The sequence below is a fragment of the Panthera uncia genome, chromosome B1, assembly GCF_023721935.1.
Source record: "Panthera uncia isolate 11264 chromosome B1, Puncia_PCG_1.0, whole genome shotgun sequence".
Lineage (NCBI taxonomy): Eukaryota > Metazoa > Chordata > Mammalia > Carnivora > Felidae > Panthera > Panthera uncia.
This window is the reverse complement of record NC_064811.1, coordinates 26,958,265-26,973,047: the sequence shown is the minus strand read 5'-3', so window position 1 is coordinate 26,973,047 and position 14,783 is coordinate 26,958,265.

Sequence of the window (14,783 nt, the reverse complement as noted above, 5' to 3'; positions counted from 1 at the left end):
TTTCAACCTAGTTTTCAGATACGGGGGATGTGATCCTTTAAGTCCTCAAAATTCTTGCATTCAACAGCTGCAAATGCCTAGTGGCTTTTTGTTCTTCAGCGGTATCCTCCGCGCCCCTCCCCCTCCTTTTTAATTCCCTTTTATTATAAGTTTGGTTTGCCATCTTTTTTTTATCTGTTCTATAAGGGCCTCGAGGCCTTGGTTACTAGGATGTATTGAATGTTCTTCTTATATTATTTTTTCTTGAATCCGTGTATCACCCAAGGTGGTGCCCTTTCTTACCACCTTTTTTATAGACTATTGTTCTTCCTCTTGCCTGCTGCCTGCCACTTTCCCTGTCATGTTGCTTTCACTACAACTGTTACCAGTTCTGACCATTACTTCTGCCACTGCTGTCCCAGCCTTCCTGCCTGATTGCTGTAATCATCTCTCTTCCTTCTTGGTCTGTATTGCTTCTTCTTTTTTTCTCCTATATTTATTCCATATCGGTCCACTTAATACCTGGTCAGGACTGACCATTGTGATCGTACTTACATTCGTTGACTAAATATTCTACTTACAACATTTACATCTTCTGCTCATAAATGCTATTCATTTATTCATTCATCTAGTCACTAAATATTAATGGAATGCTTACACTTTAATAAAAACAGCAGTATTATTATTATTATTATTATTACTATTTTAGGGGCAATAAAAATAAATAATAGATGACTGCTATCCCCAAAGAGTTTATAATTTAGTTGTAGAGATGACAAACACACACACAAAAGCCTATAATTTCAAAATCACAGATAATGAAAACGAGAATAATAGAAAATGTTGTCAAACACCAAAACCAATGATCATTTTATGTTAAAGTATTAAGGGCTAGTTCACTGAGATAACTCTAATCTGCCCCTAAACTGCAAATATCGTCATTGTTAAAAATGAAAAGTTCTAGCTCTTGGACAGATAATATAGGATAAGTAGTAGGGGTCCTTAATTCTTAAAAGACCATTTGGTATGAGACATGAAGTCTAGATTCAGAAGATTTCAGTTTGATTTTTTTGCTTCATGTCCCTTTTATTTACTGTCAGCATTATCTGTGCTCTAGTCCAAATATCCTGGAAATCGTCCCCATCTACATAACCAGGAACACCTCAATGTGCCAGAAAAGTTGGTGGACCAGTTTCCTATACAAGGTGTGGGAAGTCTCATTTGTAGAAAATCAATGGATTTCTTTCCAATTACCATTTTAGGGAAGCATCATGAGATGTCAGAAAATTTGCTTAAATGTAGGAATCTTTATGCCTAAGTGTTGCTCTTTTAACTTCATAACATGCGCTTCTTGCATGTAAAATTTTAGATCCTTATCATAGAAACCCTCAATTAATAGACTGTCCACAAGTATGCAAAAATGTAGTAAGACATCTGCAGGCAAATCAGGTACCTATTCTTTTCCAAACGATAAACTAATAAAATGGGGTCTGACTCAATGAACTAAAAGACCGTTGAAATTTCCACCAATTAAAGTAATTGTATTTTATCTTTCTATGGCAAAGTACATTCTAAAGGAATATTGTTCGGGCATCTGGTTGCCTCAGCCAGTTGGGCATCCAACTTCAGCTCACGTCATGATTTCACAGTTCGTGAGTTAGAGCCCCACATCGAGCTCTGTGTTGACAGCTCGGAGCCTGGAGCTTGCTTTGGATTCTGTTTCCCTCTCTCTCTAACCTTCTCCTGCTCGTACTCTCCCTCCACCCCGCCCCTTCTCTCTTTCAAAAATAAATAATAAACATGAAAAACATTTTTAAAGGAATATTGTTGAACTTCTGACCCCAAATACTTTTTTTTCATAACATATTTCTAAAGTACTGAAAGTTTATAACAAAAGCACACAGGAAAGAAGTACAGGTTTTTGTGGGTTTTTTTGTTTTTAATTTTTTTAATACGAAATTTATTGTCAAATTGTTTTCCATACAACACCCAGTGCTCATCCCAACAGGTGCCCTCCTCAATACCCATCACCCACCATCCCCTCCCTCCCACCTGCCATCAACCCTCAGTTTAGTCTCGGTTTTTAAGAGTCTCTTATGGTTTGGCTCTCTCCCTCTCTAGATTTTTTTTCCTTCCCCTCCCCCATGGTCTTCTGTTAAGTTTCACAGGATCCACATAAAAGTGAAAACATATGGTATCTGTCTTTCTCAGTATGACTTATTTCACTTAGCATAACACTTTCCAGTTCCATAGACCTACCCTATGACCCAGCAATAGCACTGCTAGGAATTTACCCGAGGGATACAGGAGTGCTGATGCATAGGGGCACTTGTACCCCAATGTTTACAGAAAGAAGTACAGGTTTAAATGAATTTAAAATTTAAATGGCTAGGGAAACACAGCCCTATCAGATTTACTTTGTTAAATGAATTACTGCATTAAGGTCCATAACTATGACAACAAAAATCTAGACTTTTAAAGTATTATAAAGTGAATGAGAGCAAAATTAAGAAGAAATTATTGTACTTCAATAAGCCAAATGTTAATAGTAGGGTAACTGCCATTTTAGCTATATCATAAAAATCCTGTTTCTTAAAAATCTCATGGAAAATCATCGTTATAAAAACTAACAAAATTGTTAACGGTTGGAAAAAACTAAACATATATTAATCTATGCCTTCCAAAATATCTTTTTAATGATACGTAATTCATGGTTTTCATTTTTACTTAGACAGTAAACATTCCAGTATTAGAAATATTCCAGTATTAGAAAAACTATCTGTGTATTGGGAAGGAATTATAAAGTACAGGAAATAAAAATTTTGGACTTTTTATAAGATATAATTTCAACTGAAGAAGACAACATTCTCCAATAAAAAAAATCACCATTTTGGAATAATACTGAAAGCAGTATCTATTTAAGTTGATTCTATTTTTATTTTTATTTATTTTTTTAAGCGTTTATTTATTATTTTTATTTATTTTTTTTTTTTTGAAAGACAGAGCACAAGCAGGGAAGGAGCAGAGAGAGAGAGGGAGACACAGAATCAGAAGCAGGCTCCAGGCTCAGAGCTGTGAGCACAAAGCCTGACACGGGGCTCGAACTCACAAGCTATGCCATCATGTCCTGAGCTGAAGTTGAAAGCTTAACTGACTGAGCTACCCAGGTGCCCCTGAATCTGATTTTTAAGTTAAATTGAATAATATAAATGAAGATCAATTCATCTCATTTATCTCGTCTGAATATTAATATTATCCATTATTAGGTCAGAAAATGTGTTTCAATAGCTGCTCTGCTTCCATTCTAAAAATGAACCTATGTTGAGTCACGTTTTGAAGGAATGATAAGCAGCTAGTTGATTCATTGGTGTACTTGACCATTTGGGTACCTATGTGCTGCTATAGACTAGATTTTGAAGCTTGTGGCAAAAGTCCTTGATGTGTGACCTACTGTATAGAATTACTGGTTCAACTTGATATACCTAATTTCCAGGGACTTTCTAGGGATAGTTGAACTGAGTCCTAAAAGAAGAATCTGGATAGAATCAGCTCTTTTCTCTGGTGGCATGAATTTTGCCACTTAAGGGCAACAGTTATGTTGCAAAGGCAAATTCATAGGAACGAAAAACAAACAAACAAACAAACAAAATACACTTGTTCACACAAAGTTCTCCAAGAAGAGTGATCTCTGAGGCATCCTAAACATCACTTTATGAATAAGAAAAATGTTTTCAGCACGCACATCTATGATTCGATCTGTTTGTGTTTGTTCAGATTCAGTGGAAGCCACTTTCAAGCAGAACTGATTCTGTTAGGGGTGCACTCTGCCTTTGCACTTTGAAGGGATCGCGAGTGGGAGGCAGAAGGCAGCCTGGCTCTCTACCTATTGTGTAAAGTACCACGTTAAGAAATGATCCACTCCTACAAAGAGGAGTGAGGACAATGAAGGACTGGTTCATTACCTTGCTTTAACTTGACCCTCATTATACTCAGATAAATATTCATGAATCCCCCTCAACTACTGGGTCATAGGTAGGATAAGAAAGGTATTGGGGATAATAAACGACAGTGCTTGAACTTAAGGGGAAAAAAAAGTCTGGCTAATTTGTCATCTGTATTTATAGCTCAATATTAACACACATTTCTTACAAAAAAAAAAGAAAAAGAAAAAAAAGGAAAAGCACTTATTGAAAACCTGAATTCACTATCTGTAATACAGTTTTCTAAAATAAGATACAAAGGTCAGTAATTGCCATTAGGTTCCATTTTAACATACTGAATATTTAGCTGATAAACAACATATTGGAACAACATTTATTTGTTAACATAGAAAAATAACTGAAAATAGGTATCTTTGATCCCTTTAATAAATTCAGCCTCACAACCCCTAAGTACATAAAACCATCACATTACTTCTCTGTATTATCAACAGCTTCTTATCAGTTAGCCACACAGCAGAATGGAAACAGTGTGTTTTGTTTTGTTTTGTTTTTTATTCCAGGTATATCTGATGTATTAGCAGTTTTTTTTTTTTTTTTACAAAATGTAGGATAATAAACATTTTAATTATAAATATAATTATGATGTGACAAAAGAAAACTTCCCATGCCAATGTGAGTGTGAATATTATTCATATTTATATAAAAGTATCCATGCACAGATACATTTTTTTAAATTTTAATTGTGGAAAAAATGTTGAAATTATTTCATCTATAATATTTGAGATCTAAAAACAGGAACATAATACAGATACATAATTCATATTTCTTTGTTTGGCTTATATTTAAGATGGAATAATTCTATCCTATTATTTTAACAATGTATTTTAGTCATTCAATGAAATAAATAACATCTGTTTAGAAAATCGACACCAAGAGATGCAATCCAAGTTTTCCTAGGATTTTGTTCCCACAAATGGATGTTTATGGATCTAGTGGAGGAAAAGGTCAAGGGAGAAAAAGGTAAATGTTCAAGGAAAGGGGCAAAAAATGGCTGTCATCCTTCTCTGTAGCACTATTTGTATACCTGCTATCTTCCTTTCCTTTTCGTTTCTCTTGAACATAATGTGGAACTTTTTGACTGGGAAGGCAAGGGAATCTAAAATAGAATTACACTATTTTTCTTCCCATAAGCCTCAATTCCACAATTATTTTCTTAATGAGAGACTGACAGAATAAACTAATGAATAAATCAATAAAACGCTGAAAGAACTCAGTAGTCCAGGTAATTCTGCTCTCTTCAACTATGAATTATAAATATAACATTCCAATAAAAATGCTTAATTTGATACTTTCTATGATAATTTTACAGAGAGGACATTAAAATTTTATCATAAGATTTTTAAAAAGGGCAATTATATAAGTGAAAATAAATATCTTATCTGTCAGCTGCTACTTCTGACAGACAAAATGTGAATTCTCATACTTTGAGGAGTAAGGCCAAACAAGGTCATCGGGATATGATTTTCCTATACTTATGAATAAAGCAAACGAATACAATTGAGTAATTTTGAATATAATTTGGTGAATTTGGCTAAATAGAAAACATTCAGTAACTTATTCAGTCATTCATTAATTACTGGTACAAAATATTTATTGAGAAAGTAACTACTTAGTAAAAGTGTGGGCTTCAGGGGAGCCTGGGTGGCTCAGTCGGTTAAAATACCCAACTTTGGCTCAGGTCACGATCTCACGGTTGGTGGGTTCAAGCCTCACACCAGACTCTGCCTTGACAGCCCAGAACCTGGAACCTGCTACAGATTCTGTGTCTCCTCTGTCTCTTGCCCTTCTCCTGCTAGCACTCTCTCTCTCTCTAAAATAAATAAACATAAGAAAATTTTTTTTAAATATGTGGGCTTCAAAATCTTGGAATCCAGATTCCGTGTTTTGATAGGATGTGTGCCTTGAGCAAGCATTGTAACCTTTTTATTGCTAGTTTCTTCCTGTGTATTTTTTAAAAACTTTTACGATACGAGGAATATTCTCATGTGTTTTGTGTGGATTTAATGAAATATTTGTTGTAAAAAGCTTAGATATATGCTTTTATATAAATGTTTAATAAATAATATCAGCGATTTCAGTGAATACTGTCTATGCATTGGGTATCCTTATAGTTTTCTTCCTATCAGTTCTTACTATCTAAACTTATAGATGTATTTATTTATGTGTTGACATGACTTTATTTCTTTGTTTCTGGTCCATCTCACCAAGGATAATATAAATTCCCAAAGGGAAAGAATTTGCAATTTAAATTATTTCATACACATTCTCAACATTTACTATTGCAAATACATGAATATCAATGTCTCTTGCACATTTTAAAAGTTGGGGCCTTGGTGTTTTTTCCATATGAATAAATTTCTAATTTTCACATTTATAAATTATAACTCCGTAGCATAATGTTGAAAATCCTTTTCTCATTTTTTTTTTTGCTTTTTTTGTCATTTTAAATTTTAATTAATAAGCTTTGCTTATGAAATGTTTTAGGTCTATAGAAGAATTGACTGAAAAGTAGAATTCTAGTGGCATTTTTTTAACTTCTAGAAGTTTTGCGTCTTTATGTAATGTGGCATTAATTATTATCCCAGTTAATTTAATATGTGTTAAGAAATTATACCATGCCACAAATTGATTAATTAACTCATTGTTGATAGATCAGTGCTCAGAAAAGGCAAGGAGACTGACCTCACAGAGGTTACGTTCTAATGTGGGAACACATACAGTAAAGAAGTTAACAAATAAAAAAAGAAAATGTCTGCAAGTTATGAAGGCTGTGAAGGATGCCCCTGGAATGTATGTGTGTTGAAGGTAGGGGTTACTTTATGGTAGGGGTTAATCAAGTTGGTGATTTATGTCTGAGGAGTTTTTGATTGACACTGAGAAGAACCAGGCAGAAGTCAGGCCAAAAGCAAAAGGTTTAGGTGAGAATCATCATGAGAAGTGTGAAGAATTCAGTGCCAGGAGTATGACTGAAGTCTTGTGAGAAAGTGATGGGAGTCATGTAAATGAGCCGGGACGGAGGTTTGACACATGATGGGAAGAAGCTTCTAGATAAATACCAAGGCTGTCTTCCAAGACTGCAGTGTGGAGTTTAGCATGTCAGCTCTGGCTGTAACTGCTTGGGTATAAATCTCATCTTGCTACTCTCAACTGTGGGACCTTGTTAAGTTTAATGCATGTTTAAAAAATTAATAAATTTTAGTTTCCTCATCTAAACTCAAGGACCATAATAGTACATGTACATGATAGCACAGTATTTTTTAGGAGTAATATGAAGATTTGTGTATTATTATAGCCAAATAAGAAAAAGAGTACATGGCCTATATAATAAACGTTCAATAATCGTTAGAAAATATTCACGTTTCAGAGTATAACTTGGCAGCTGAGAGACAAAGGGGGGTAAGCCTCTGGACAAACAGGATAGTTTAGGAGACTGCTCTAGTAGTTTAACTATGAATTTTGGGTGGTGGCAGGGCAGATGAAGAGAAATCGATAGATAAGGAATATGTTTTGGTGATCAAATCAAAATGCCTTATTAAAGAATGGGAATGAGGGAATGAGAAAATGTATGTTTCCCTATATTAGCTTGCCCTTTGCATTTTTGCTATTAAAGTCTTTTTCCTTCTGTAATCTAATGAGTAGGGGTTTTTTTTGTTTTTTTTTTTTGTTTTTTTTTTACATTTGCTGCTTTTATATTTCATGATGGAATTTATTTTGGGTACATAGCATGAGATATGAATCTTTTTAAAATTTTATTTTAGGGGCGCCTGGGTGGCTCAGTCGGTTAAGCGTCCGACTTCGGCTCAGGTCATGATCTCATGGTTCGTGGGTTCGAGCCCCGCATTGGGCTCTGTGCTGACAGCTCAGAGCCCGGAGCCTGTTTCAGATTCTGTGTCTCCCTCTCTCTATGCCCCTCCCCAACTCATGTTCTGTCTCCCTCTGTCTCAAAAATAAATAAACATTAAAAAATATTAAAAAAAAATAAAATTTTATTTTAATATTTATTAAATATTCCATTCCCTTAGATTATTTGTTTAGTTTTCTTCATCATATATTAAATTACTTATACTCTAGACTCCCATTTTGGTATGTAAATCATGCTCTCTATTCTGGAAACAAGACCACGATTGCTTAGTCATTGGAAGCTTAAGAGGAGTCTTAATTTCTGTTAAGGAAAGTCCTTTTGATGGCTTTTCTCCTCTAGAGTATCTTACTTTTCGTACCTATTAACTTTCCATTAGAACTTTAAAAATAATTCACATTTGATTGTCATTGTATTGATCATTACATTTATTTGGGGAGAAACTGAAATCTTTATAATAGTAGCCAACATTCACAAACAATGTAAAACTATCTCTACATATCCTCAGGATACATTTTGTGTTTCTCCAGAAAATGTATATATGTATATAGATATATACTTAGAATATTTATCTCTATGTCCCTGTCTATCTACTATCTATCTATATCTGAAATATCATTTAGGTAATGTTAGGAATATCCTACATATTGCCCATAAGATACTTTACATTTTTATAGTCTACAGGAAAAATACTTCATTTATTCCATTTTAAATAATTATAATGTATACCTCCTTTGCTTCTCCCAGCAGTCTAGATTAAAAAAACAAAACAAAACAAAACCAAAAAACAAAACAAAAAACAAAACAAAAAACAAAACAAAAAAACAAGACAAAAAATAAAAAACAAATATTATCTGTTCAAATAAGGGAATTACCAGAATTTTTTACATAGGTGTATCTTCTTTTTTTGTTGTTATTATTCATGCATTGATCAGTTCGTCCTAAATTATTTCAATGAGTAATAGCAATATTGGCCATGAACGCTTCTATTAAATCACCATTTCATATTATACTGGCAAACAGCTAGAGATTTTCTCCAGTATACCAAGGAAATATGTTTCTCTATCTGTTTTATAACATATCAGTTATTTAAAAAATACTTGTCTGCTACTAAAATTTCATTTTTTTTCCAGATGCTAAGATAGCTGTAATCCTCCAAAGTAGTATATACATTGCTAACAAAATGGGGATTTACAGAGATGGGTTTACAGAGATGGTGAGAAATTGGCCGAGTGTTGAAAAACTGAAGGACAAATGGAGACATGTGCTAGAAAGACCGAGAATATTGCTCTTATTAATTTGGTTCTCATTTGATGTTGAAAATTTGTTTCAGTATAATAATTTGCTGCTTTGAATGATTTTAGATATATTTATAGTTAATCAAGTAATGGTTTTTGAACAATACAAATGAAAACAGAAAATTTTCATTTTTTCAATAATGTCTCAGAAAATTATATTTGTGGTTATGTTAAAGTCTGATCTAATTTTGCCAGTTGTCAAGTTGGATTGATTAGTTAAATGTAGTTCTGTTTAGTGCTTATATTAATGTAATTTTTAAGAAGATATTTCTGCTTCTTTTTATTCTGAAGAAACCAGGGATTTTATGAACTGAATAGTTTCTCCCTCAGAATTCATATATTGGGGCACCTGGGTGACTCGGTTGGTTAAACGTCCGACTTTGGCTCAGGTCATGATCTCACAGTTCATGAGTTCGAGCACATCAGGCTCTCTGCTGACAGAAGAGAAGCGCAGTGGATGCTTGAGATCCTCTCTCTCCCTCTCTCTCTGCCCCTCCCCTATTTGCGTGCTCTCTCTCTCTTTCTCTCTATCTCTCGAAAATGAATAAAACATTACAAATATTATTTACAAAATTCATATTGAAATCCTAATCCCCAGGTCTTAGAATGTGACTGTATTTGGAGATGGGACCTCTAAAGAGGTAATTAAGTGAAAATAAGGTCCTTAGGCTGGGTCCTAATCCAATCTGACTGGTGTCCTTAGGAGAAGAGGGTCCAATGAGGGACACCAGGCACATGCACACACAGAAGAAAGCCCATGGAAAGACGTAACAAGATGACCATCTGTGAGCCAAGGAGAGAGACCTGCTGACACTTTTATCTTGGCCATCCAGCCTCCCGAACTGATACATTTCTATGGTGTGAAACAGTAGTCTGTGGTATTCAGTTATAGCAGTACTAGCCTAGGACCTAGGAAAGTCAAATAGTGTGTTTAAAATCATAGAGTTAAGTGAGAGGGAGGTCCTGGATGGGAGATACATCATTAATAAATGGCTTCAACACATTACATCACCTGAGATGATAAAATTGACTTCTTTCCTCACATTAGTTACTCTTTTGTATATATTTTTAAAAATGTGCATTTTTTTCATTCAAAATATTTATTCAAAATGGAATATCTGCAAATGTAATTCGATATAAACTATTAGAATGTGGGTTTAACTTTGGAAAAATTTAGAAATTCTTATTTCTTAAGTGAAATTATAACATTTATCTCAAAAATGTTGACCTTTTTAAACCTAAGCAAGTTTGTCTCGGTAATTAAACAGATTTTTCCTTGGAAAAAAACATGCATCTTTGATCTCATGAAATATTCAAAGCGATAATGAAGCATGTTTTGCTTTCTTGTAAACCTGTTAAAATATTATTTTTCTCTGAGGTTGACAGTGGTGAAAATTTTATCACACAGCATGAAATGTGTTATTTTGATACATTGACACCATATCAAACTTATCCTTGCACATTCAACTTTGTGACAAAGAATATTTTCCTATGAATTTCATAGGCAATGTCCATGGGACTTTAAAAAAGTAATAATTTCAGACACGGCATGTATTTTAAACTGCTCACTGGTAAGGACAGGTTGATGAATATGGTGATGCTGGATTAACACCACATTGTAAGGTAAAGGCAAACCTGTAAGATAATTTCTGACATGTGACTATTCACATAAACTGGTGAAAAAACATCTTTGGAATTAAAGTCATTAACAATCTTACTTTCCACCACCATTTACACAACTCTCACTGCCAATATGGCACATGATTTTAATAGGGTAGGAACACCGTTTTAAAAATCTGTTCCCATGGTCAAAGTACCAAGAATCCAATCTTACTGTCTTTCTTTTGTTTTTCTTTAATTCTCAGTTTATTATGTATTATATTATATTATAATTTATACTATAATTTATATTATATATACTATATATAATGAGATTTCTACTTTAGAAATGTAGGATAGTCATGTGGTGGAGGAAAAGGGAAAGGAAAATCTGTCCATGCAAGAAATAAAATAGTAACAAATAATAAAATGTGATAATTCGGAATGATACCTTTCCTATATTTTGATAACACACTTAATCAATTTCTCAGTCCTATCTTTCTAATTTTCTACTATCATCAGTCCACTGCCACTACCTTAGGTCAAGTTACCTTTGATCTTCAAATGAATACAGCAACAGCACGCAAGGGCATCTTTCAGTCTTCACCGTCACCTCCCTCTCACACACCCCATAATCCAGCCTGAGTGATTATTTGGAAAGTAAAATGGGATCACGCTACTCCCTAGCATGAAATATTTCCATATGTCTTAATAATCCTCATGGTAAAAACTTACACTTGAGTTACTGCATGCCTGTTCTCTTGTTGCTATCGAAATGTCATCTCCATTCTGTTCCACTCTTGGTTGTGCTTTTCTCTACCACCTGTGTATTGAGAATCACCATGGCCCTGGTGGTTTGGAATGGATGTTCACATACATCTAATTACACATGGCCACTTTCAAATATCTTCCCATGCCCATCTTGTTCTTTTAACGAAGAAAGAAATGTTGCAAATGCCATCAGTGAGATTTTTTTACTCATTTTTTTTAAGATTTGACTCAAATATTATCTCCTTCAAGAAGAATTACCTAAAAGTTTATGACTCCCCAGCAAAAATTAACTGCTCATTTCTCTGCAGTTCCATGAAATTTTATTTCACCAAAATAATGCATCGTATTCTGCCGGCTTTTATAAAATATGTATATGTATGTTCAAAAGTAATCAACTTAAAAGAATTGTGTTTTAATATATTTTTACAGTCTCTTTGGATTTAGTTTAGTGGTGTTTGTGGTACAACAATGAAGAGCTGTTTTTTTTTTTTTTTACTTAAATCGAATGAATATAATTTATACAGTAATTTAATCATGTGTACTACACATGCACACACTCTTAAAAATATATACTTTTAACCAGAATCTTCCTTTGATTGCCAAACGTGTGTGTATGCAAACGTGAACACACATACACACGTCAGATATAAGGTACTTGAAACTTAAGTGCTTTCTTTTTTGTTTCATGATATTTTCAAAGTGGCTCAACTGTGTTAAGTCAACACGGGTTATGTAACTACACTGATAGGTGTAGTTACAAATTGATGATGCAAAGCCTGTTTTATAATATAAGTACTCTGCTATATTTCACAAATATGTTTTTGAGGGATACCACAAAAGTAATACCACAAAAGTGTCATCAACATTAACTCTGAATGGCATTAGTCATTTCAAATATCTGATAGAAAGTTTAAAGCTCTATTTGAAAAAAAAAAATGGAACATCCTTCCTGAAATCCTCTTGCAACAGATTCTGCATTCATTTATCTTCAAGAATTGAAACCATCAAACTCTAATGTTTCCAAATAAAACCTAATAGTAAGTCTGAACTTTCTCTTAACAAAGATCTGCCAGTGCAACCTAGGTTTTAGAGTTAGAAAGACAGATAACATTGGGGCGCATTTTCCCTCAGGCATACTTCCGGCTTCCCTGTTCTTTCATCCTGATAACCTACCTGAGTAATTTTAGCAAAGCCCGATTAGGCAGAGCTTTCCATCAGTATAATATGGTGTCTTTTAATGAAGGTTGAGGACAATTATGGAGCTGTAATTAACACCCTTTGACCTTTAGCCGAGAAAAATAGGTGCTTAAATCCATGCAGCATATAGGTCTTTGTAACTGAAAATGGCCCTGAGGAATGTATTTTGGTGACAAGACAGAAAAATCTGAGCAGAATGAAATTTCCTTGCATTCATTTCTTGTGGAATAGATGAATTGAATAATATAAAGCTGTTCTTAAAATGACTGTCAGGGGAAATCCTTGAGTTAAGAACATTTAAGTACCTAAATGATTAACTTGAGTCTTATTCAAGCATAACCCCCAAACCCAAACAAAATCCTTTGGCTAATGTAACCAAATCATAGGAAATTAACTAGGCTCAAGTGGAATTTTAGTGGACTGAATTTATCTATATCATTTCAGAAATGTAAAGTGTCAGAGAGATTACTTTCCAGCAATCATGCACTTGATATGAATCTTGGAAATTACTTTTGGGAGTCTGAGTGGTAAATTCTTATCATTCTTGGGTCTTTGGCACATAGTTATAAGTACCTATCAATACCATCCAGACTCAGGTGTGCTTACCTGGAAAAGTTAGTCACACTGCTGTTGTGTGATGTTGAATTGTAATTCAGCTTCAAATCTAAATATTTCTCCTCTTGATGGTAAATTAAATAATTCTTGATATGAAAATAATTAACTTTTATGTCAAAATTCCTAAGGGACACATGGTCTATTGTGCTTCTTCTATATAGCATAAGACAGGCATACAGATTTTTGAGAAATGAGATATGCCTGTGAATTCATTTTCTGATTTAACTAAAAACTATATTGTTATCTTAAAGCAATAATTTCTAGCATTTTGGGAAGTCCCAGGAGACACTACAGAATTTTTTCTATGTTGCCATCACAGTTTGAGCATGTTTTAGGTAAGTCTAATCCCACAGTCCATTTTAATATTGGGTCAATGGTGGCTTGCAGTTGCTTGGGGTTTATTTAAAAGTTAATTTCCCAGACCACCTGGGTGGCTCCGTTGGTTGACATCCAACTTCAGCTCAGGTCACGATCTCATAATTTGTGAGTTTGAGCCCCACGTCAGGCTCTGAGTTATCTGCACAGAGCCTGGAACCTCCTTCAGATTCTGTGTCTCCCTCTCTCTCTGCCTTCCCCTGCTTCTGCTCTCTCTCTCTCTCTCAAATAAATAAAATTTAAAAATAAATAAAAGTCAATTTCCTGTTAGTAAGAAAATTGAGTATATTTATACATTATAGTCCTGGTGATGGCTATCAGTAAGTTCCCAGGAAAGTATAACCATCCTAAAGTTTTGGTGGCATGAAAAGCAAAAAAACAAAATTAAAAAATTAAAAAGCACAAGTATTTTTGGACTAAGATCTGAGGCACCTTAGATAAGATGCTAAAATATCTACTAGTTAGCTATAAAAAAGCATTGAAAACTATTCTATATAAATAGTGAAATATGTACATTTTCCTCCATGTTTATTTATTTCGAAGAACTCTTTCATATTATCTATTATTACATATTTGCAATGCATAATAGTCACTAAATATAAATAATGTGTTTATTGTCTTATGATATATTTAGTGTTTCCAAGATTTTAAAACTAAGATTTTGCATCACACTAAATACATTTGTTACATTTTATTTATTTATTTATTTACTTACTTATTTATTTAATGAGAATCCTGTTTGGTTTCACAGGCAATCACCTTTGACTATATTGTGTATTAGTTAAACGCAACAACTTTTTTTTTTGTCCTGGTTTGTTTTGTTTTGTTTTAATGCTATCTTATTTTAAAACTACCCATTCTTTTCCAGGAGCCATTTTATGACGGGAAAAGCCCATTATGTTTGGAGAAGAGTTTAGGTATCAAATTGCTGAATTATGATTGACCAAAAACCATAGAAGTATAATTCTTTTTTTTTTTTTTGACTTTTTTTAATATATGAAATTTATTGTCAAATTGGTTTCCATACAACACCCAGTGCTCATCCCAAAAGGTGCTCTCCTCAATACCCATCACCTACCCCCCCCCCCC